This window comes from Zootoca vivipara, chromosome 2, assembly GCF_965207765.1.
Source record: "Zootoca vivipara chromosome 2, rZooViv2.hap1.1, whole genome shotgun sequence".
In the NCBI taxonomy this organism is placed as follows: domain Eukaryota; kingdom Metazoa; phylum Chordata; class Lepidosauria; order Squamata; family Lacertidae; genus Zootoca; species Zootoca vivipara.
Window position 1 is genome coordinate 76,851,003 of NC_142584.1, and position 25,268 is coordinate 76,876,270.

Here is a 25,268-nt window from a genome sequence, read left to right on the forward strand (position 1 = left end):
GCGTATCTCGCTCTCTGTCAAAAAAGAGAAATATCCATCCTATCAATAATTGTAGGGTTGTGAATATGTCTCTTTTCCCTTCTCCATTACTCTCTCTATAATCAAACTCTTTCCTATATCTTGGTTTGCTATGGACACAGTTCCTAGTGCTTTGAGGGATAGATACTTTTTTAAAAAAAATCAACTAGTTAACCTTTTCCAGGTGTATTTTTCCTATGTGTCAACTACATTCTGGCTAGTGCTCAAAAATATTTTTTAACGAATCTTTGAAAATTTTGTTTTTCAAGCTCCTGAATATTTTACAATCACACTGAAGCCTTAAAAATTTAATCTGTTGTTTTACCAGCACACCTGTGCTGAAATTGGCTGGTGAAATCAGTGGAGGTCTCTGCAGCCCAGAACCTCAGCCTCCCGTAGGTAACTGCCCCCATCACAAATACTCAGAGCAAACAAGGAAATGGATCTGGAATTGCTCCTTTGGCTCTGTACTTCGGGTGCTAATTACAGCAAAAGAAAACTAAACAGAGCTACCAAAACTATGAAAGCTGAGCTGGCAAGTTCATAAAACAAAGACAAATGGCATGTTCCCCACTCAGCTTGGCCGCTTGCCTCCATTGATTGGCTCAGGGAATGTTTCACATTTCGTTTCAAGCTGGATTTTCACATGGATACAGCATTGTTCTCTTTTGTGAAATGCGCCTGCTTTAAATGCACTAACAAATTACCCCAGTTTACACAGCACTTTGCACGGGACCCGTTCCATGCAAGCCTGTCAAAATTTCTCCACATCCATGTTGCTGCTTTCAGTGCCAGAGAAAGAAGTCGCTTCTTTCTCCTCCACATCCTCTGCAGAAATCCAGCAAAACAAAGTACCTGAAGACAGTAAGTTATTTCACTCCATTGATTTCAGTAGACCTGCTGTCCCTGAGTATGACTAATATTTGGTATCGGGACTCCTTGGTAAACGTCTGGCAGGATGTTGCACTTTTAAGTAATTATAGCCACACAGAAATTCAAGGAATGCAGGAAGTAAACCCATCTCTTCTGGTGATCACAATGGATCATAATGCGAGTTTAAAGTCCTAAATTACATAGGCCCTAAATAGCTGAAAGACCAGCTCCTTTCTTGCAGGCTTTATCAGATGTTAAGATTGGCAGGAAAGCCATCTTGGTAGTTCCACCATCTTTAGATTTTTTTTGGGGGGTGGCCTAAGAGAGGCCTTTCTCTGTGGCAGCCCCTAAAGTGTGAAATTCCCTCCCCAGAGACGTACATCTGGCACCCTCATTGTATAGCTGTCAACATATGCTATACATATGTTATCCTGGCCTTTGACAACTGAGGTGAATGACTGGTTGTAAATTACTTTAGTTGAGTTTAATATTGTATTTCTGCACTGTTAGACTGAGCTGGAGATTATGATGAAGCGTGTGTGTGAAATTGAATTAATAATAATAATAATAATAATAATAATAATAATAAAAGAATTAAGGAGACTGCAACAACTAGTTGGTCGACAACAGTCATCTTTTGAACTTTTAATTCTTTTTTATTAAAGAAAATTTCTACTTTCCAAAGGAAGTTGACAAATTAAAAACAAAAAAAGACAAAAAGCACACAAACCAAATATGATATAACAATCAGTAGTAACATATGCATAACTACTCAGAATTCAGGGTGCACAAATCTTAAAAAATTCATTTTCTCCCTCTAACATTTTTCCAGTTTTAAGTTCACTTCTCTACATTTCCACATCAGTTTGCACATATTTTTAAAGGCTTGCAGGAAAAGGTCATCAGCATTTTAGTGCCTATTTCTTCTAAAGTACACATTTCTGTATGCAACGTTGCATAGTACTTCCTGCAGATATTTGAGCATTTTTGCTAACCAGGAGGGAAGGGCAACACTGCACACCTGCCGCCTCCTTCAATTGCATCAATTGTGCTTACTGGGAGGGGCAAGGTGGTAGATAAATTGGAGCCGTGTCGTGTGGGCAGTGGCAGAAGTGCCCGAATGGTTCTGTTCCTGTACATGTACTGATCTCCTTTCTCCCTTCTCTCCCCACAGTGACAAGGGGGCACAGCAGCATCCCATTTTAAAGTGTGATTTATAAATTTGTTCATTTATTAACTACAGCAGGCACGTCCAACTCCCAAGAAACTGCAATCTACTCCCAGTGTTAAAAAAAACCTGGCAGTAATCTTCCCATTGTCATTGGAGGGAGGAGGAGCATGTGTGGGGTGGGTGGAAGGATGGAAGGGGAGGACTGACCAGAGTTGCTGAGCTTTTGGGGGGGGAGGATTGAAAAGAGTTGTTGAGCTTTCTTTAAGGGGAAATGCCAGACATCACTCACTGAAAAATCAACAGCTAACAAACGCACGCACCGAAATAGACAATCATCATATCCACAACCAACATCAACAAATGCTAAACGTCTGCCCACTTGACACAACGGAGGAACATTCATTCCCCCATTTTTTCAATCCCGCAATCGATATGGATGCCATGATTGACCAGGATCGACAAGCAGTTTCAAGGGCAGCCTTTAAAAAGCATAATGTAGAAATGAGTATCTGGTCTGATCTACCATTTTGCATATAAAAATCTAGGAGACAGCTCCAGAAAGTTATTTCTGAATTTGATTACTGGGTAACAGAATGGGAAACAATAAAGAGGTATGGGTATTTGGGGTTGGGGTTGGGGTGGGGTTGCAATCCTCACCTAATGTTCAAATAGATTGGTTACAAAGTGATTGTACTTATTCATGAAGAGGGGACTTAGGGGGTGGTCAACTGTAGCCCTCCAGATTAGCCTTCAGGACTCTCACTGCAGTATACCCCCCTCCCCAAGATACACCCTGTCTCCCCAGGCCACACCACTCCATACCTTCCTCAGGTACTTTTGCCCAGCTAGAGTGTTTCCTTGAACTGTGATCATGCTTCTTTCATGCTTGGATGGAGAAGTAGGCAGGAGCTGTAAAAACCTCTGGCTCTTGTATGGCTGGAATGTAACCTAAGGTACAATGGTAAGAGTGAAATCCATTGATTCACCCGCCACCGACATTCACACCCCCTGGAAGGTTTCCTAAGAAGCTTTTCCCTTGGGCTGAAAAAGGTTCCCCACCCAGGTATAATGAGTCACTGTGTTATAATCCAGGGAAAAGGACAGAAGAGGCATAAAACGCTCTGATATCATTGCATAAACATTTGGTGAAGAATGTTGTGTCCTGTTTTGTTGCCTCGTTCCAACAGTTACTGGAGAAAATTGTCCAGTGAAGGTACAGAAAGGGGAAGTTAAATGTTTAGGGATCTGAAACAGTTTGAAGAGTTGGTCTGTAAAGGTAAAGGTAAAGGTACCCCTGACCATTAGGTCCAGTCGTGACCGACTCTGGGGTTGCGGCGCTCATCTCGCGTTATTGACCGAGGGAGCCGGCGTACAGCTTCCAGGTCATGTGGACAGCATGGTTCTAGGAAGCGGTCAAACATTATGAGCGGCCTCCCAGTGTGACTGCAAAGTATGGCTACATTTTGTGGTCCAGATGTGCATATTGCTTTGCAGTGTCCTTCCCTCTGGGCACTGCAGTCCCTCTGGAACATACAGGTTATCCAGCCCGATTTTACCTAATGGCTAAATCAACAATTGCTTCTACCTGTTATTCCTGGGTGAACGTAAGATTTGAAAAGCTGATGGGTCACAGCAAGTTTAACGTGACTGTGCGTGCCAAGTCAAACAGAATAAAAGGTGAATGCAATGGAATGTAAAGGAGAGTTGTACTTTTACTGAACAATCAGCTAAATGGCTGGCGATATAATTTATTCAAATGCTAACAACACCTGAATGATTCAGATCCTGGGTATTTTGAGAGTTATTTTGTGCTACACTTCAAAAAGGGTTGTAACGGACAAGAATTCAGATATAACTACAATACAAAGATATTACATGAATCCAAAGATATTCTCTCTCTTGGGACTAATTTTTATCTTCTTCTTTTTAATATTTAACTCTAAACGCTATTGCCAGAGAAGTGCTCAAGAAGCCTTACTCCAGATTAAGCAATGAACTGTAGGAGCATTATTTAAATGCAAGCATTTTTTTATTTATCTTCAATTTAAAGTGATTTCGAAATTTTGGTTAACTTATGTGAATTGGAATTTCTTTTTATGTGTCTCTTGGACTTCTTAGTACCAAATGCAGCACTATTCCAAGTTCTTATGCTGGATATTCTTGCATTAAATGGGAGGGAGCATTTCAAGACAAACATATTCTGAGACTGTTGATCCTCCCTTCCCTAAAGCCAAACAGGCATTTCATTTCAAGACTTAAAAAATTACCAGTCAAAAATCACCAAAAAAACAACAACCCTATTCTCTGATCAGTGAACAGAAGAGAGACTACGGTACCTCAACTTCCATTAACATTAATAGGAGCAAGACTTATAAATCCCCCCATGTATCAAGAAGAGAATAACCCCTTAAGCTAAATTTTCAAAGCAAGGCACAGTGATTTAGCTGAGTGAGTCATTGATGTTAATAGGAGTTGTGTGGCTAAATCTGCCATATATTGCTTTGAAAGTTTACCTTTATGTTTTCAAGGCTGAATACCTTTTGTATATGATGGACTGCATTTGGTCAAAATATACTTGTTGAAATTAATGAACATGATCAACCTGTTTTAAACTGTTTCTAAAAAAAAATGACTTTGTGAGCTGTTCACTTGGCTCACTTCAATCTTTTTTCCATTATTTATGAAGAGGCCGTGCTAACTTTTAATAGGATGTAATGTCAGACACTAGAATAATCTATGAAATAAATATAATTGATAAGTCCTTTAGAGCAGACTAGAGATAATTAACAAATGCTTGAGGAGTAGCCTGATTTTCAGTAGGCTGCAATGTCAGTGTATGACAGGAATTCACCCTGCTCCAGTGTTGCACAGCCACCCAGAGGTCACCAATAACATTACACATATGCAGATGGGGATCCAAGGAGATTTTACCCCTTCAATGAATGCAGAATGGTAGAATTTGGGGAAGGAAGGAGTACAGAGGGGAGCCGATTCTAAGTAATCCCATCCATTAAGAATGGCCATATGTCTTTGCAATGTGCTTCCTTCTACTCAGAAGTTACTGAAACAACCTAGGTTTAATCTCCAAATCTCTCCCCTATTTTATGCATTGGCAAGGACCAGTGGAAAACACCATGCTGCTTCATGGCATCCTCTGGTTTAAATTTCTCAAAGGGGCTATTTTTGAATGATTGGTATTGGTTTGATTTGATTTGATCTATTATATTTCCATGCTGCTTTTCAAATGACAGTGACATAAGAGGACATCACAAACATGGCATAAATCATATAGAATAATTAACAAATCTTCATTAAAGCAATTACAATCTACAAAACACTATTAACAAAGCTAAACAGCACAATTACAACAAGAGTCATACACTACTACAGGAGTCACAAAGTACTACAGCATTCATAATCTATAAAACAATATTAGCAACATTATCAAAATAGCAACCAAAAAATAAACTAAGCGCTATTGAATTGATGCACACACTGTCCCCACCCCTGTGACTCATAATCTTCCACTCTCTTCAGTTCACTAAAAGACACCTACACATAATGCCCATGGCAGCAGCTCCTTCTGAAGGCTCCTAGGGCTGGAGGGTGGGGCAAGGTAGGTGGGGAAAGCCATTGCCTGGTGGCCACCTCAAACTCTCTCTCCCATCACCTGATGTGCTGTTATATACTTGCACTTTGACATGCTTTCGAACTTTAACATGTCTTTGGAAATCTGTCTGAATCACTGTGTATGTGTGACTCCCTGCATGTCTGGTGTGTAAAAGTGTATGTGTGTGAGTGTGTTGTTGCATGTATGTGTGTTTGAGACAGAGAATGATGTGTGCATATGCATTTGTGGCAATGAAGGAAGGTGTTGTTGTTGTTTTTTTAATCTTATGTGGTCCTCAGAAGGTTGGGCAAGTTCCAGTCCAGCCCTTGACCTCAAACACTCTCCTTCCCCTGGTCCTTCTTCCTGCTGCCACCCCATGGGCTATACCAGATATCCAAAGCCACTCATGATACAGATGTTTTTGAGTTTCTCATGCAGAGAAAATATAACTTTTTTTAAAAAAAACTTTCCAGCATACAAGCATCATTAACGAATATGTGACTCGTGAGCTGAAAATAGGAGCAGGAAGGGGGGGGGGTGTTTATGATGAAAATCTTGATTGCAAGTTGAACACCTTAAGGCTTTATAAAAGACAAGGGTGTCTTCAGTTTCCCAGGAGAGGGGTTGGGCAAAATCTGGGGGAAGGTGGGTGCAGGCTTTTTTAAAACGTTTAAAGCTTTCTTTCAGCAGGAAGCAACACCTGCATCCTAAACTGGAAGTGAATCGGTTGAATATACTGTACAATAGTGGGGACTTGCTTCCAAACTGACACAAACTTGGCTTCCAAAGCAATGTTTATCTGACCCTTAGCTGAGCTAGAATCAATGTATAAGTTTTCGCCACATTTTTTCTCATAAAGGAGCAGAGCCATATTCAAATAGAATGAGAAGGAAATAGACCGCTGTAAAGCTCTAACTACATCCCAGTAGTGATGTATGGAAGTGAGAGCTGGACCATAAAGAGGGCTGATCGCCAAAGAATTGATGCTTTTGAATTATGGTGCTGGAGGAGACTCTTGAGAGTCCCATGGACTACAAGAAGATCAAACCTATCCATTCTGAAGGAAATCAGCCCTGGGTGCTCACTGGAAGGACAGATCCTGAAGCTGAGGCTCCAATACTTTGGCCACCTCATGAGAAGAGAAGACTTCCTGGAAAATACCCTGATGTTGGGAAAGATTGAGGGCAGAAGGAGAAAGGAACGACAGAGGACAAGAGGGTTGGACGGTGTTCTCAAAGCTACAAACATGAGTCTGACTCTGACCAAACTGCGGGAGGCAGTGCAAGACAGGAGTGCCTGGCGTGCTCTGGTCCATGGGGTCACGTAGAGTCGGACACGACTAACCGACTAAACAACAACAACAAAGCTCTAACATTAAGTCTACAGTTCTATGTGTACTGGCACCCATTGGTAGAATTCTTTCACTCTCAGTGTATTTCTTCTAAATGGTTCTCCTTGGATGAACTCATTAGCCATAACATTAAGATCCTCCTAAGTCCACATAGAAGAGCAATATGATGGAGCTTGGCTTGCCCAATGCTTTACTATAGACAAGCCTCTATTATACAAAGGCAGGCATCCCCAAACTGCGGCCCTCCAGATGTTTTTGCCTACAACTCCCATGATCCCTAGCTAACAGGACCAGTGGTCAGGGATGATGGGAATTGTAGTCCAAAACATCTGGAGGGCCAAAGTTTGGGGATGCCTGTACAAAGGCATGAGAATAATCTCCCTGGTGTACAATATAGGGTGTGCAATTTTGGTGGTAGCTAATGCAGGTGTTTTCCTTGATTCCTACTCAGAAAATCAGCCACATCCTGAACATTTAACTTTTTCCTTCCTTTGTGATATCAAACATCCTATTCCAGGCATCCCCAAACTTCGGCCCTCCAGATGTTTTGGACTACAATTCCCATCTTCCCCAACCACTGGTCCTGTTAGCTAGGGATCATGGGAATTGTAGGCCAAAACATCTGGAGGGCCGCAATTTGGGGATGCCTGTCCTATTCCAATGACTCTGTACTCACTCAAGAAGCATCCAGGTCAGTTTTGTAAAAGCCTAAAATGTATGTGCTATCATCTTTTTCTGGGCAAACTTTTCAGTAACAGGAAAAGTGGAAGGAGAAATTATTATGAATAGATGGAGGGAAGGTAGGAAGGAATAATGAGAAAACCCGGGGGGGTGAAGAAAATGTGAGTAACTCTGCCAATAGGAGAAGGTTCCTTCAGAACCCAAGACTTGCCCTTTTTGAGTGTGACAAAATGGTTATTGTCTCTGTAAAACATGTTTAAGTTTTAGCTTACTGTTTGCATTTACTGTTATGGAGGCTCCAGCCAGCTCAATCTGTATGGCCTTGCAATATGTTGGGCCTAGTGAGACCTTGTAAAAGTCTCTCTGAGAGCCAGTGTGGTGTAGTGGTTAAGAGCGGTAAACTCGTAATCTGGGGAACCGGGTTCATGTCTCCGCTCCTCCACATGCAACTGCTGGGTGACCTTGGGCTAGTCACACTTCTCTGAAGTCTCTCAGCCCTACTCACCTCACGGAGTGTTTGTTGTGGTGGAGGAAGGGAAAGGAGAATGTTAGCCACTTTGAGACTCCTTCGGGTAGTGATAAAGCGGGGTATCAAATCCAAACTCCTCCACCTCCTCCTCCTCTTCTTCTACTACTTCTACTTCTACTCCCCCTTGCAGAATCTTCAAGAAGTCTGGCTATAATGAAGGGGAAAACTCATACTGGAAAACAGGAGTGAAGCCACCAAGAATCCTGGAAACTGTAACAAGACACAGTGGAGACCAGTCCTGTATTGCTGCTACTATTGCAAATGATAGAAGTTAGAAGAGCAGAATTGGTCCACCAATTCTGATGGGCCTGCCAGTGCCACATACTGTAGTAGTTAATGACAAACAGCTGTGCTGGAGCCTCACCTTTCACATTTATGCAGACAGTGTAGTATCTGACATGGGGAGAGGCAAAGGCTGTGTTTGATGCCTTTGCACCCTCTCTGCATTAGTTCCCCTTTGGACACTTGCTTTGATGCATGCATGGGCTTGTCAGTGCATTTTATAATGTCTGAAACCACTCGGCGTTTACACCCTAACTTCTATACTGAGATACCTCTCAAGTATGTATTATTTAGCCTTGATCACACTGAAATAACACAATTCTTTGCCTTAGGGTTGGAAAACTAGAATTTGAGTCATCTCAGCGTGACTGGAGCTCATGTATATTACTGACCTAAGGGCATGCATTAACAGGCAAGAGTCAGCTAAGATGATACATTTGTTTTCTTTTTTGCCTAGCATATGTGCTCAGAAAAAGTAAAAATATCTGATTTAGAGGTGTATATGTAAACAGAATTAGAGGAACAGAACATATTTCAGATATCACTGGTGGGTAAATCTCTCTGATATTGAGCCTTTTGCCTAGTAAAGCTCATTTTGCAGTATATAAACTGAGTCATAAGCAGAAGTAAGCCCAACTGAATATGTTGAGACCTACTTACAAGTAAATATATATTGACTTGAATTCCAGATTAATAATAGTCACAATTTTAAAAGCAAAAGAAGAAGTCCAGTATGTGGTGGCTAGCCAATGGCAGGATGAAGTAGATCGTCTACATTTCAGTCTGACCTCAAACCTGGGTATGGTACCGACACAACCTTGGTCACCATGGCTGCTTACCTTTGGGGGGAAAGAGATGGGGTTGGGCAGTTTTTTTGTGGGGGGGGGTTGAGCCTATTCTGGTTCCATTCCCACCTACAGGACCACTACTAGACAGTAATGTTGAATGACCTCTGATCAGCTGTGGGGTCTCACAAGATCTATCTTTCCCCCATGCTATTTAATAATGAAAGAGAGGTACAGTGGAACCTTGGTTTTCGGAAGCCGAACGTTTCAGTTTTTGAATGCCGAAAACCCAGAAGTGGGTCCATCTCCAGTCTTGGTACTGTGGTGCTTGGTGCGAGATAACAGGTGTCCAAGTCTGATGGCAAAGATCTTAAGAGAACTGCTGACAGCCAGGGTATCATAGTAGCATCCTCAATGAGGTGTCACCTTGCATAGGAAGTCAAAGCATCATGACACCTGGCTCCATGGTTTTTCCCAGTAAAACTTTGCTTCCTCAGTGAAAAAGAGATAATTTCAACTGCCCTCTACCAGGTGCCAGCAGGTGGCATTCAAAAGATGCTATTATCTTTAGGTGGGGGAAATCTTCCTTTCTCCTGAGACCGCAGAAATCCGAGATCAAAAGATTCTTAGGTGCAAATGCCATCTTGCTGAAAGGCCGACTATCAATAATTCATCATGAGCATACAAAATGCTATTTGCTTACTTCTCCATCCAACAAAGTTTTACATAACATTTCACATTTTTAAAACTCATCAGAGTAACCTGAAGCCAGTATTTATCTTTGCAAGCTCTAAAAGGAAGCATGCTTTGAGGTTGCCTAGACCTTGGCCTTTTTGGCACATGGGGGAGGGGATGTGTGTGTAGTTTTGCTTATTGATAATAGTACTCCAAAAAGAGAAAGAAAGAACGTGGGGGCAAAAAACTACAAAGCACTTTGTTCCAAATTTTTTGTGTGACAACAGGTCAACAGGCTGACTGCCACTGGCTACTCTGCTTGGATGAAAGAAAAAACTATTTTTTTTGTTTGTAGCCTTATTACAAATGTCTGGGTTTAAGAAACCTCTGCTTCTCCCACATTAGCACTCTAGACAAATCTTGAACCACCTTTGTGGCAAGCCCTAACAAACTCTGTCACTTTGACCTAATCCAGTTTTCTGCACAGCTGTGGTAAAGTCACCTTTAGTTTTATCACATTTTAATGCAAACAAGGCCGGAAGGGTACTTGTTTGGATTGAAGAAGCTGTGACAATTCATCTGAATGGGAACTTCAGTAACTGGGAAGAAAAATGTGACAGGGAGCTTTATCACTGCATTGTACACAACAATCTGAAAATTATTGCTTCTTTGGGAGGCTATTCTTTTACTGAGGCCTAGCATAGTCTATGCTAAGCAGCTAGACAGAACTCTGAATGGTTTGCCAGTCCCAAAGACAGATTTTTTAATTCTATTGTTTGTGGGTATCCCTGACTTTCCTAAGAGGATTCAAAGACAGAACAAGGCAGCCAGCACAGGACTTTGCTAAGGTCCATGATATGTGCTTTAAAATTCAAATGCCAAAGTGCATTTTCCTTCATGCTTGCTTTGAAAAAAAAAGTAGGAAGTATCTGAAATATAAACGAGCAGTAAGAGAAGACAGCGTTTTAGATGCTGAAAGAAGCTAGTGAGGCATAATCTTTACTGTAGTAAACGAAGTATTAGATAAATGTCATAATAGCATAAGATACACATATTGCACTTGTATGTATATGTAGGCAACAGATATAATATTATGAACGGAGTCATGATCTAAGGAATCAGAGATGGCAGCTAACCAATGCCATATTTAAAATGTGAAGTCGTTACTGGGTTTTATCAAAATTGTTGTGTAAGTGATTGGTTTGTACACAGCTGTAAATCTGCTATTCAACTGTTTTTTGAAAACACATGTTGGTAGTGATAACTGTGCCAATAATCTTTGTCATTAGGTGAAGACAATGTGCATCTTTAATTGTTTGGTTCCAGGGATGCCTTATGCTGGAGGAAAGGCACTTCCACTTGTGAAAGACAGCTGCTGAATTCTCCCAATTTATTTATTTTGGCCCACTGCAGGCCCCTATGCGCTATACCATGATATTCCGACAAGCCCCTCAATCCTAAGTAGTGACTTGGTGGGACACGGAGTGAGGAAGGAGAGGTCACAAAGGTCCGATTGCATGAGCAAAATTCTGTTTGTGCTTCTCTGAGTCAGAGTTATTATATGTCCTGAAAACATAACACAAGATTAATTTTGAATTGATTGAAGAGGCAAGAGTGCCCCTGTAGTTTAGGCAAACAGCAATAAAATAAAATAAAATAAAATTCTGCTGTCATAACCTTCAAATTTCTATTGTTTATAAATATGGAAAAAGAAATTGAATCTTGACACATGATCTACCTGTTGAGATCTACAAATGTGCCAAATTTCAAACCAACCCCGTACAAATTGCAACAGGCATGGCACATTAAAATGTGCTCAAAATGGACACATTTATTTACTCATTTTAGTTCAATTTTTTTATACAAGCCTATCATATATTTCTTTTAAATTTTGGTGAAAGCAACTACGTAGTGTATTTCATTCAGACTTGTTGAGAAAGGAACATTTTCACTGGTTTCATGGGGTTCTGAGCAGCAGTTCTAAAGCAATTCAGCTTTTCCTGGCCCCTTAAAGTCTATGACGACAACTATTGCTAAAATAATATGGGGTGGAGTTAGATTTTGAAACAAGATTTCTGTCACTACTTCAATGTTTGCAGAGGGAAGCACCTATCTGGTGCTATGTATAATGTCTACTTCTTTAGCGATATGGTGAGCGGGCATCAACTTCTTTTGGATTCATGGTCACAATTGGAAACCTGAGAAACTATTGTGGGAAATAATAGTCACAAAGCAAACACAAAACTATATTTTCAAAAATGTTCACAAACATAGGAAATACTCTCTGCTGCTTCTTTGGTCTTCAGGGAAACAGCTCTGAGCATGCTCAGAACCAATGTATGCCTCTGATAGGCTAATGCTACGATATAGGACTGTGTCCCCCCCCCCCCCCGTTAAAGTTGATGTGCTGGACAGGCTTCATAAAAACAGGTGGAGTAATAGCTTTCCTGACTTTCTGGCAGCTCAGGTAGTCACATGGTTTCCCTTTATTGAGAATTTGATAGTATCCTTAGAATTATGCAAGAGGCCAGTGTTATTTCCATTTCTAGATCAAAGTCTGATTATCAAGTTCCTAATAAACAACCTCAGGGGAAACTATAAAATATATGCTAAAAATGAGTTATAAAAATCATTAAACATACCACATTTGGGGGGGGGATTCCCTCCACTACTACCAAATTTGTCAGTAGAGACTTAAGAAAGCTTTTCGTGTGATTGATTTGTATTTGTATTTGATACTGCAATTTGGAATTGATATAATAAGGTTTACATTGGAGTTCTGTAACTGAAAATTAATTTTAAAAAAACTATTTAACAAAAAAAAGCAAGCAACAGCTTTTCAAACCTAGGAATCATAGAATCATAGAGTTGGAAGAGACCACAAGGGCCATAATGTTTAGGTGGAATTTTCTTTCTTGTAGTTTGAATCCGTTGCTCCGTGTCCGCTTCTCTGGAGCAGCAGAAAACAACCTTTCTCCCTCCTCTATATGACATCCTTTTATATATTTGAACATGGTTATCATATAACCTGTCCAAATCCATATACTGAAATGTGGTATTTGAATTTTAAGTTTTGCAGCGATTGGTTTTATGTCTATAGCAGAGCGTTCATCTTTTTGTCCCTTCTTTCTAACAACGGTCCTCCAACAAAAGCTCCACTATTTACTACTGACCACATGCAGTAATAATATTGCCTCCGAATTATAGAATCATAGAATCATAGAGTTGGAAGAGACCACAAGGGCCATCCAGTCCAACCCCCTGCCAAGCAGGAAACACCATCAAAGCATTCCTGACAGATGGCTGTCAAGCCTCTGCTTAAAGACCTCCAAAGAAGGAGACTCCACTACACTCCTTGGCAGCAAATTCCACTGCCGAACAGCTCTTACTGTCAGGAAGTTCTTCCTAATGTTTAGGTGGAATTTTCTTTCTTGTAGTTTGAATTGATTAATGTAGCATTTGACTGAGCACTCTGTATGTATAAGAGGGTCGGGAGTAGATGTCTTTGCATGCTTGTAACAAGTGTAACAGTGTTAAGACCTGTGCCAGCAAATAAATAATCAAAATAGGATATGACAGGCACCAGTCAGCTGTCAAATATCGCTGGGTTGTGCTGTTGCTGGTAGATCGAATTTGAAACATCATATCCGGTGCAAAGGTTTGCAGCTAGAAACAGTTGCAAGCTGGATCTTTGCACCACGCACAAAGACCATATATGTGGCACAGAATATATTTTGTGCAGAGAACGTTTTAAAGGATTGAACTGTTTGTTTCTCACTCCCTTAGAAATTGTCATCTGCTGAAAATAAAAATTGCAATTCACTCTGGCAAACAGGCCAGCAGGAGGAGAAATCAATAAAAGGGAAAAGGTGTAATAGAAAACCCACACACAACGTTGTCCAGATTGCAGAAATGTACCCTTGATGTGCAGGCAGCTTTGGAGTTATTCTAATCTTAGAAGCATCCACTTAAATTTAGTCAATTTCCAGCGGGGATGGTGGGGGTGTTTTGCCCACATAGCTTTCTCAGTAATTATGTTGGGTGGACTATTAAGTGCCTCCCTGCACAGGCTTGAGTACTTCATGCTCTGTGCTGTGTAACCTTAATAAATCCACAAGGTTTCTGTACATAAACCACTGCTGTGGACCCCAGAGAAAGATAATTGACCACAAAATGAGTTATATATCCCAAACTGAAAGTACTTATTACGCAGAAGGAGACAACGAGTCTCTTGCTAACAGGTCTGCATTCTGACTGTAATCTTCTTTAAAACTTGCCATTTTTCACCTTTTAAAGAGATGAAATGTTTCATGAACAGCAAACTTCAGATTAGCTTCACTTAACTCATCATTATTCAGTGGGGTTTCTTTCTTTTGTTAATCTGAATTTTAATTCCATCCGTCCAAGTCTCAGGCAATTCCCTCTCTGTTTGAGGGAATGGTCTGTGAAGGAATGCTGTTGTGCCACCTTTATTTCAGTGGTGTGTGTGTGGAGGCGTTCCTAGCAAACAGCAGCAAAAAGAGAAATGACAAAGAATCCTGTATCACCTTGAAGACTTATAAATTCACTTATATGGCACGCCTTTCTGGACCAAAGCACATGAAGTGAAATCTTATTTGACAGGTAGAATTAATATGCAAGGGTGTAAAAGAAAAGAAATGTAAGGTGGAGTTGAAGGGCAACAAGATGCAGGAAGTACAATCAGTGGTAATTCCATCAGATCTGAAATGTATACTATATTGCTACAGCAACCATTTAGAGCGGTAGGTTGATGGTAATTTTGCTGGCATTGCTAAAAGGAAGTGTTAATACCTGTAGCGGGTCAAGAAATCACTAAATCTATTTTGACTCTAATGTATAGAGACTGACAAGATTTATTTATGGATAGTTTTTCTGCAAAATACTAACACAGATACCCTTCAGAAAATAGATGGGTCCTGCACAGATAGGGTTGTATCCCATGTCAATCATTCTCAGAGTAGACCCATTGGAATTAATCACATTAAGTAACTTAAGTCTATTGATTCCAGTGGGTCGTCTCCTTAGTTGGACCCATAGCACTCATATTTCATAAAATGGATTCAAGGACCACAAACCAAAGAGAGCCAGGCATAGCAAAACTCCACAAATGTCAGTGAAATGTGAATATAAAGTTTGGTTGCAATTTTACACTCACTTACCTGGGAGGAAGTTCCATTGAGCTCAGTCAAGTATAATTTTAAATTGATTTGCATAGGATTATGGAACTCCATCCCAGTATAGATCTGGTTATCCCCCATGCTGTGCACAAGCAGGCAGTAATATTTATCTGTATTGGCCTCTGGAGAACAATGAGGTTGGTCCTATTGATTTATTTATATTTTTTAACTGTGCTGCCGACTCCTTTTGGCTTGTGTGCATTTTATGCTAATGAATTCATTTTTAAAAGTTGTACTGATTTTAATGTGGTTTTTCGTGTCAAAAACTGCCTTTGGCATTCAATGTCAGTGTGGTATAGTGGTTAAGAGCGGTAGACTCATAATCTGGTGGACTGGGTTTGCTGAACCTGAACCTCAAGGTCCCTTCCAACTCTATGGTTCTATTAAAATACATTGAGCTGAAACTAATCGAGTCCCACTAGCAGAGAGGAGGGAGGCAACTTTTGCCAAGTGCCACCTTCCATGCTGTTGTGTGGCGATACCCCAATCCTTCCCGCAGGACACATTGCATAAGGTTAATGGGCATAAAAAGGCCACAACTTTATTGATTACGGATGTAGAGAGGTATTGGCATAGGCATTGGATCTAACCGTCTATATCCGTCTCCAGCCCGCTGTGCTGGCAGTCTGTGAAGGGTTAACCACCGTTGGGTGAGCCCTGCGATGCAGATCAACTAGGAACTCACCCTGGGGCCACCGCCAGGGGGCGTGCCTTAGGCCCTCACCTACCACGGCTTCGGACATGGCCGCGCCCCCAGATTCCTTAAGGGAGTACCCTTCAGCATTTTGGGGGAGGTGATGGCAGCAACCTCCCCACCACCACCTGTAACCTTTCAGAGATAATCCAATGCCTACCGCCAAAAACCAAAGTTGTGACGAGTTGCTATGAGGTAGGTGAAAACCACAAGGCCAGAGCCAATTTGCCAAGTGGGAAAATTCCTACCAGGCCCCTCAACGGCGACCGACCGAGGTCCATAGCAATGTCAAAATGAGAGCCCTGCCCAAAGGGAGGGTGGGCGGGAAAACGAAGCGGCTGGGGGTCAAAGAAAGAGAGGCAGACTCCCGGCCACGCTCGCTTAAATCAGCAAGCCACGCCTCCTTGGAACGTCCGGATTGGACGCACCAAGGGAGCGCCACTCCCGGGAGCCAGCCAATTGGGCTGGTGGGAATGGCAACCATTCCCCCAGCACGTGAATGCCTCGGGGTGCCCACAACCCCCCCCTCCTTCTACGGCAGAAGGGGCATTCTGGAGAGGTGGAAGGCCTTCTGGAAAAAATACAGGAGATGTAGCTGTTGGTACCAGGGAATTGGGATCTTCCAAAGTTACCTCTTCTGCTGGGGGGGGGGTCAAAAGCCTTCTGTGGACAGAGGGAGGCTCTCCAGCCACAAAAGGTGGTCTGGATCCAGACGATTGTTGCTAACTACCTAAATTTAACAGTTCACTTAACAGTATGTCATTTACGTATTCATTTTTAATGAGATACTATATTCAGTGTCAGCATGTGAAAAAAACCATTTAGTGCCAAGATGGTGAGTTGAAACACTGGTAAAGATGTCCACGGCTTACTAAATCATACTGAGGACCATTATCTGCTCTCCACCAAATTACTCAGTTGAAATCCTCTTTAAGGTGCTATGATTGTCTGTGCCAAGAATTGAAAATCAGCTGTTTTCCTGCAGTTAACACATTGGTTGTGAAAGGTAAAAGTGCTGAAATGGACAGGCTTATAGATAAGATTCACTTTCGAAATGAACTTAGACTTGCAGCGTTGACAGAATAGAAATGAAACCCTTTTGGAGTCCAATGGAACATAAACTCACTGTGTAAACATAGGGAAGAATGTGTTTCTGTACCGGTAGTAGTTTGTTAGAATAATTATCTTTAGCATTTTCTAAAATATTGTTGTCTGAGTGAAGCAGCTTTCACTCGTGCAGCAGAGCTTCCCCTCCCTCTCCTCCCATGGCACACCCACTGCGCTGCCCCCAACTTTGCTCTGAAGGATTGAGTGAAGCTCCAGTACAGATTTGGGAAGAAGTGGGGGTGCACAGGTGCAGGAGATGGAAGGGATCTCCCATTGCACAAGCAGATGTTGTTCTACTTGTGTAGTAACATGCACAACCCTCAGGCTTCCATCCCCTTACTGCAATTCACTGGAACTGAACTGAAACTCAATAGCCTTTCCCTGTTCTGTCTTCCCTCCACTCTCACCCTTCTTCTGGTAGCAACAGGCACCTGTTCTCTAGTACTTTGTCTGGCAGTACTACTTACAATAACAATGAAGGTGAGGTCATCATATGCCTGTTGTCTTTGTCCCTGGAGGCAGTGCCTGGCGTGCTCTGGTCCATGGGGTCACGAAGAGCTGGACATGACTAAACGACTAAACAACAAAAGGTCATCATAGGTACCCCCTCCAAGAAAGGTTTGGAGGGTGGACCCCTTTTCAGTTGGGGTCTCTCACCTCCGGGAGTCTCTCCCAAAAAAGGCCCACCTGGCACTGACATTACTGTATTTTTGTTGCCACCTCTGTTTCCCAGCATTTGATGGTATTTGGTGGTCTGAAAATCATAATTTTTCAGCTGAATCCTAGAATTCTAGAGTTGGAAGGGACCCCTTGTCCATCAATGAGGGAATCTCAGCTAAAGCATCCATGACAGATGGCCATCCAACCTCTGCTGAATGCTGGTGATATTCTGCAGGGATTTTTATTGTGTGTATTTTATTGTGTTTTAAATCGCTGTTTAAGGTTATGTTGTTGATTTTTTATGTCTTTATTTCTGCAACTTGCCTTGAGGTTGTGTAAGGTGCCAAACATATTTATTTAATAACAGGGAAATTATCAGTATTCTAAATCCTAGTAATATATAAAAAATGCATATGGGGCAGATTGCTACTTGGTATTTAATATATATCATTGCTGTCTGTTTCAGACTGACTGTAACTATAGTGCTGCAGTCATTTTATGATAGATGTAGTTTTTCTTTCCTGGTAGTATATAGGAGAAACTGGAAACAAACAGATTTTTATTATATAAGGTTGCATGTCAAGAGATAAGCGTGAGATTAGTGTACACATGCAGATGATCTTTGGCTTTCCTTCCCTGACACTGAGTCCAGTATATCATTCAACACCCATGTTTAGGGATTTTAACACATGTGCAATGAATGTTAAAATGCTTTATGGTTAATATGATTGTTGATTAATATACCTCACTAGAGAGCAGTACTTCCTTATCAGAGCCATCTGACATATTTATATTTGGCAGTTATAAATTGCCAGATATCTTAGACCACAGGCTCTGGGAAGGGTAGATTTGGCTGGGGTGGGTTAGATTTGGAGGGCAGCTTTCCAGACACTTCACTGTAGGATCTGCCAGATGAATTCTGTCTTTGTTTAAGACGTAATCGATTTAAAGATAAAGAACCAAAGCAAGGAAGAGCAAGGCCTAACGCACCTGGGCAGTGAACAGAGTGGCACACAAATCACCTGCTATTCAGAGTCTTCTCCATTATGTTGACATACACTGTTTTTCCATTTATGTTACAGTGATTATTTCTGAATTTGCATCACACACATAAACTGACCTATACGAAGGTCATGCACCTGTGTATCCTCTTTTGGGTAATGCACGCCTACTCTTTTAGGTGATGTATAAGTGACCAATTTGGCAAGCACTGATCCACCTATTGATTGTAACTCGCAGTTCGTCAGTTAATATTCTATCTTTCCTCTGAAATAAATCTATCCTGTTCTTCAATCTGGTTCAGTTATCAACATTTGCTACCTCATATGAAATACAGTTGTTGTTTTCAGACCTTAGAACTGACTCCCCAGAGAGATCTGCTTTGACTTCTCTTCCTTGGACTTTCGCATTAATGTTAAAATTATTCCGTTTAGAATGGCCTTTTAAGGCCTGCCTCTTACTACCTGGTACTTTTTTGCTCCTGTTTTAACTTTCTGTATCTAGTTCTGCTGTTTTCTTTAGTTATTGTGGTGGTGTTGTTTTTAATTATATTTCTTGTATTTCACTATACTGCATTTTGCTGTATTTTTATTTGAAGCTACTTTGAACTCATTAGGAAATGTGAGGTATAAGTAAATAGATAAATTATTCTAACCTATTAATCATAGAAACCCCCCATCTTTTGGGGGGGGGAGTTGCTAGGGGCTTAAAGAAGAAATATGCATTGCATTTTTGGATCATTATAATCCATATCTCCTACACATGGATTTTCATGAGGTTCTTATTTCTAGGTTCCTTATTTCTGTGGAAAACTCACAAGGACAGTGCATGACTTTCCCCAGCTCTGCTGCGACATGGCTTTGCGACAGGAGAACTGCCTCGGGGTTTAAGAGGGCCCTGGGCAACATCTCATCCGGTGGGTCTCCTCCTTTGTTGTTGGGCCCTGGAGGGCTTACCTGACAGTGCTGGAGCCTAACTGAAGGTGGCAATGTTCTGACAGTAGCGTCTTAAGCTTGTCTCATGCCCTGGTGCAGGAACCCCTAGGGCGCCCCCCGGAGTCCCCCCACCCTCCCACACGCACGCCTGCCACCTCACCCGCACTTTCCTCAGTGGCTGCCTTGGCCGGGGAAGAGCAGCACCGAAGCCTCCTGGGGAGCACGGTGTGCCTTCCCGCTAGGCCCCGACCACAGTGCCTCGTCCTCTGCCGCCGCCACATCCCACAACAGGCCCGCTGTGCTCACCGCCTCCCCCTCACCGGGAGGCCTCGATGCTCCGCCTCAGCTGAGCCATCGCCGCGCAGAGAGCCGCAGGGCCGGGAAGGGGAGAGCGCAGCCTCCGGAGAGGCTTCACCACCAGCACGCACACAGCATGGGGAAAAGGAGGAGGAGGAGGCGCAGTGCAGCGGTGGGGCCAGCTTAGTGGCTAGTTGCACCCCACCAGCACCCACCAGAGACTGGCGCCCTAGTGCAATGCACCACTAGGCCCTATGGCAAAGATGCCTCTGTGTTCTGAACAGCATTCGGTGATTGATGGCATCCATCTTAATTTCCCAAAATGACTCTGCCTTGGCATTGTGAGAAATTTAAATGGCAGCTAAACTCAGCTGCTTGGTGATACACAGAACATCAGTGAGTCAGAGCCACAGCATACATTGCTGGTGGACCTTGACTGGATGCTGGGTCCTGGCAGCTGTACAAGGATACCTGGTGCTGACGCTGGCCCTGCCTTGAGACATGATGCACAAACCTTCAATTTGGTACTAACCTGGGGTCCCCATATTTCAATGAGTAAAGGACACCCAAAAAGTTGTTGCCAAAGCACCACCTTTGGGAAAATGACAGCCCTAGTTAACTGTCCCCTCGTCCCATACAACCACCTCTGCTTCCGCTGTGACAATAGCAAAGGTGCCTGCCCTAGCCAGAAACCAGAAGCCTGTGATGCCCTGTTTCTGGCTGGGAACTGGCACAGCGGTTTCAGCTTGTCACAAGTAGCCCTGGAGTTTGTTGTGCGGCTGTCAGCCAAGCAGTATTTGGACCTGAGGTATGCAGGGTGATGCCAGTATTTACTGAACTGTACAAGCACTAGGAAGGATTGCTTGATCTTTTAGTGCTACTGTGTTTTTGACTAACCTTTTATCATATTTTGATGTAGCCGTCATTGACACCATTTTAATTAGGGTTGCTGCTCAAAATTCCACTCAAAACAGAAATGGGGCAAGTTTGCCATTTTCCTATGGTAGAACTGTACTGTCTGCCAAAGTGTGAGACTTAAAACTTACAGTATTCACATTGTTTCCGTGGATGGTGCTCTCATTGTTCTGCCATATTTTACTCTTCTTGTTGTTATTACTATTATTATGGTTGTTGTTGTTGTTATATTAAAATTTTCTGCCCGTTACCATAAAAATGTCTTTAAATTACTTACAATAATAAAAGCATACCTAATTCAAAATATTAAAAAACATTTTTAAAAGAACATTATATGAGTCTCATGTGATTTTGTGCAAACCCACGTCACTATCTAACAGTAACATCATGTTGTTTTACATGTGTGCACATTGCTATGTACAAAAACCCATGCATTTGGGGGGGGGCAGTTTTACAAGTAGGAACTTTCGCTGTCATTGCGAGCAGCCAACAATATTTCAAAAGATAGACTTACAAGTGCTTCCGATTAATGCCACTTAATTTTAGAGAGAGGAGTCTAAACATAACTTGTGGAAGCATTTTTTTTTTAATGGTCTTAGTTTAACCAGCCACTTTGGCTCTTTTGTATGAATTTCGTGCATAAGAGGCATTTAGTGAGATATGGATTATATCCAGTCACTTAAGCCATTATCTACAAGAACAAAAAGAAATGCAGGCAATAGTAGTCAGGCAGATCTCTGGTTCACATAGTCTTTCAGTTCTGAAAAATCAAATGAAAAGGCCCTACTTTTCCCTCTCCAGAAAAGCTACTTTGACGTCGGCAACACAGTATCTGTATGGTAGCTGCATAGTGTAACCAGAGATTAATATTCTGGAAAACCACAATTTATGATAGCTAGGATCGCACAAGTATCAGCTGACAATACTGCGTCACATTTTATTTCAAAGAAGTAGCATTAACAATGGCTTATAGTAATAACAGTAATGCTCCTTCCCCTCAGGGATAGGCAGAGAATGCTATCTTGCCACATGATCTCATTTCTTTTAAGCTTTGCACTAACCGCTGACATATCACATAAATGCCTCCTTTATTACCTGCCAGTGATTGTCTTCTGTATTGGGAATAGCCCCTGGAACCGATGTCCACATGCCAGCAAAGTGCTTCACTTACTCCATGTGAATTTCTCTCTGTTTAGTGTTCCATGAGGCCTCTTTATACACCTGACCATTCTTGCTAACTCAGGTAGCCTAAATTACACTGCCTATGAAAGGCCTTTGTTCGCCTGCCTTAGTAAAAAATGGGACTGGGAGCTGGCAGAGGCTTGGGTTATGTTTCTGTATTTGCCAAGTAAGTAATTTGCCATTTTTGTCCATTTTTAGCTGTGTCCAGCACGTAATGTAGCCTGGCCACACATCTCTGCAAGGATTTCAAATCTTATCATTTCAATTGCTTTTAAACAATGGGGCCATTCAAGTTTAAGCCCGTGCTTATCATCTCTTGGGTGGATAAAATGATGGGCATTTCACATTGGCTGCACATCTCTTTCCAGTTTCGGTACGGTCACATATAGATGTGTAGGCTTTGCCTTTCTGCTGTTGTCTATTACTTAGGTTCATAGGTCACACTTTCCATGTTAAATCAGATACAAGATGCATCAATGTTAACAAAGCCAAAAGGTAATCACTTAATAGAAAGTTTGTACGTACATACCAACATATTGGATACGTGCACAACCAGTCACTCTACATCCAGTTATCAGTGTGCAAAGGACTTTAAACTACGTATGAAATGGTTGTGGTTGTCCTCTACAGAAGAATTTACTTATATGCACATTTCAGAATCTACCACCGGGATGTGTTACAGACTCAGTTATAAGCTGTGCTCGTGCATCTATGCCTTTAAGTCTTTTAAGACTAGGAGAAATCATTTAGATTTTCCCTCTACTGCTGGGAAACAGGAGGAGTAAGAATCCCTGTCCTTTCTTATCCACTGTCTGGGATTATCCCCATGTAACATCAGCGGGAGTGAAAGGACCAAGCAAAGGGCAGAGACTAAAAGCAATATATATCCCTGGACTGGGCAAAAGGCAGGATGTATTATTATTATTATTATTATTATTATTATTATTATTATCATTATCATTATCATTATCATTATCATTATTATCATTATTTCCAAATAAAAGCAAAGTCATGTTGATGAGTCCCCTCCCTTGGTCATGTCAGATTAACATTTTTTAAAAAAAACACTGGCCTGTATCCATGGTGCAGTTGGGTAATTGTAGATCTTGGACTTAATGGTCTTACTATGGGGTCCCGTTCCTCTGTAGATGATCATTTGTATTACAGTGGTACCTCAGTTTACAAACACAATTGGTTCCGGAATTCTCTGCAGGCTCACCAAACTACTGTTTCCAGGTTTGCAGGGAGGCTTGGTGTGTGAGGGTAATTAAACGGACATACAAGCAATATACAGATACAGTGGTACCTCGGTTTAAGTACACAATTGGTTCCGGAAGTTTGTACTTAACCTGAAGCGTACTTAATCTGAAACGAACTTTCCCATTGAAAGTAATGGAAAGTGGATTAATCTGTTCCAGACAGGTCCGCGGAGTACTCAACCTGAAGCGTACTTAACCCGAAGCATGGGTGTAATTGGTTCCGGAAGTCCGTACTTAACCTGAAGTGTACTTAACCTGAAGTGAACTTTCCCATTGAAAGTAATCCGTTCCAGACAGGCCCGCAGAGTACTTAAACTGAAAATACTCAAACCGATATGTACTTAAACCAAGGTAGGACTGTACTTCAAAATGATGTAAGCCAGTCCTGCTGAGAGGGAACCTGAGCACTTGCACTGAAGTCCTGCTCTGAAGGCACAGATGCCTACCCTAATGTTTATGGAAGTTTTTAGTGTTTTATTGTGTTTTTAATATTCTGTTGGAAACCACCCAGAGTGGCTAGGGAGGCCCGGCCAGGTGGGTGGGGTATAAGTAATAAGTTGTTGTTGTTGCTGCTGCTGCTGCTGCTATTACCATTATAATCTAACAGTAAATTTCAGCCAGTCGCTGTGTATACTGGATCAGAGGATTAGAGACTTGTGCTGCAAAGAGAGGGAAATATATGCGGGAGATGTGTGCATTAAACATAGAAGTCCCCTTCCCCTTCAGGGCCCGTAGCATGGTCTGTACATGCATGCAGGGCTGGAGAGAGCAAAACCCAGCATTTTACAAATAATGAGAGGTAGCTATACCCATGCCCACTTGTACATTTCCATAAGATGGCAAGAATCCATAATGTTGGGCTATTATATCGTTTACTCCAGTATCTACTCCAAAATGGGATAGTGGCCTTAAATTGATTACCGCTGTTCTTGAGCCAGTATGGTTCCCCCTAAAATTTATTAGAAAAGAAAAAAGGAAAATAAGAATACCGTCAGCACCAAATCTAGAAGATCTTAATCATTTAGCCAAACAAGACTTGCAGAGTTATTGATTTTACTTTATTAATTTATGAATCACCTTTCACGTGAGTCTCCAGGTAATTTATAAACATAAACTAAAAATGAGAATAATGTCCTTCAAAGGCTCAGCAGAAATGGATAAAGAGAGAGAGAGAGAGAGAGACACCTCACCCGTAAATGAAAAAGGGTTTTTCTTTTCAGTATTGTTTCTTTAGCTCAGATTATGATCAAAACTTTCTGTACAACAATCTGTTCAGTTAGTCTGTTCCTTCCACGCACAATCCACCTGTGGTGCAGCTCTTAAATGGCCAGAAAGGAAAGGGGAGATGTGTTTGGCCTGCATCTCGCCCCATTGGCAGTTTTAGCATTGGATTCTCAGGAGACAAAGATCAGGTTCCAGGTGGTTGTTTGCTTTGTTTTTTCTTACTTCTGAGACAGTACTCTTTCTGGCTGCTATGGCCAGTAAGCAGCAATGCAGCAACTCCTAATATTCAGTTATTTTATTTGGTAAGGAAAGCCTTATAGTTCTAGTGAATGAAATGTTTGACCTTAAAACACTTGTTTAGGTCCTAGAACATTCTGCAGTCATATGCCTTCTCTTGAATTAGATAGTTATATTTTTAGTTCATTGTTGTAGTTTTATAATATGTAAGAAATTTAAAAAGGTGCTGGCTTGTAACATTAGAGTACGTCATTAGAAAACAAAACTATGGTTTGGTTTTAACAATTTATTTCTGCTTTTGCCTTGTATTTTTATCCTGTGAATCACCCTGCAATCTTAGGATGAAGGGTGGTATAGTACAGAAGTCTAAAATAAAATAAATGTTTACATCTCCATCTTCTAAACATATCTGCTTAGGAAAGGGGCCTCCAACTTTTTTAGGCAATGGTGCCCATCTGGAAATCCAGGTTATTATCATGACAAACTATATCACAGAAGAAGAAAAATGTTGATGCTCGGAATGCCCCCAATAGCCAAAAGAGGCATAACACATCCACACATCCCAAGACAAATGCAACACAGAAAA

At 41.6% G+C, this 25,268-nt stretch overlaps 1 long non-coding RNA gene across 1 annotated transcript in view; it reads left to right on the plus strand.

Annotated features, from left to right (window-relative positions):
• The first annotated feature begins 741 nt into the window (after nucleotides 1-741).
• LOC148686924 (uncharacterized) overlaps nucleotides 742-25,268 on the plus strand; it is a 45,927-nt gene continuing 21,400 nt past the window's right edge. Inside the window, exon 1 of the long non-coding RNA XR_015948224.1 lies at nucleotides 742-882. This is a non-coding gene — a long non-coding RNA (uncharacterized LOC148686924). The remainder of the gene's footprint in view (nucleotides 883-25,268) is intronic.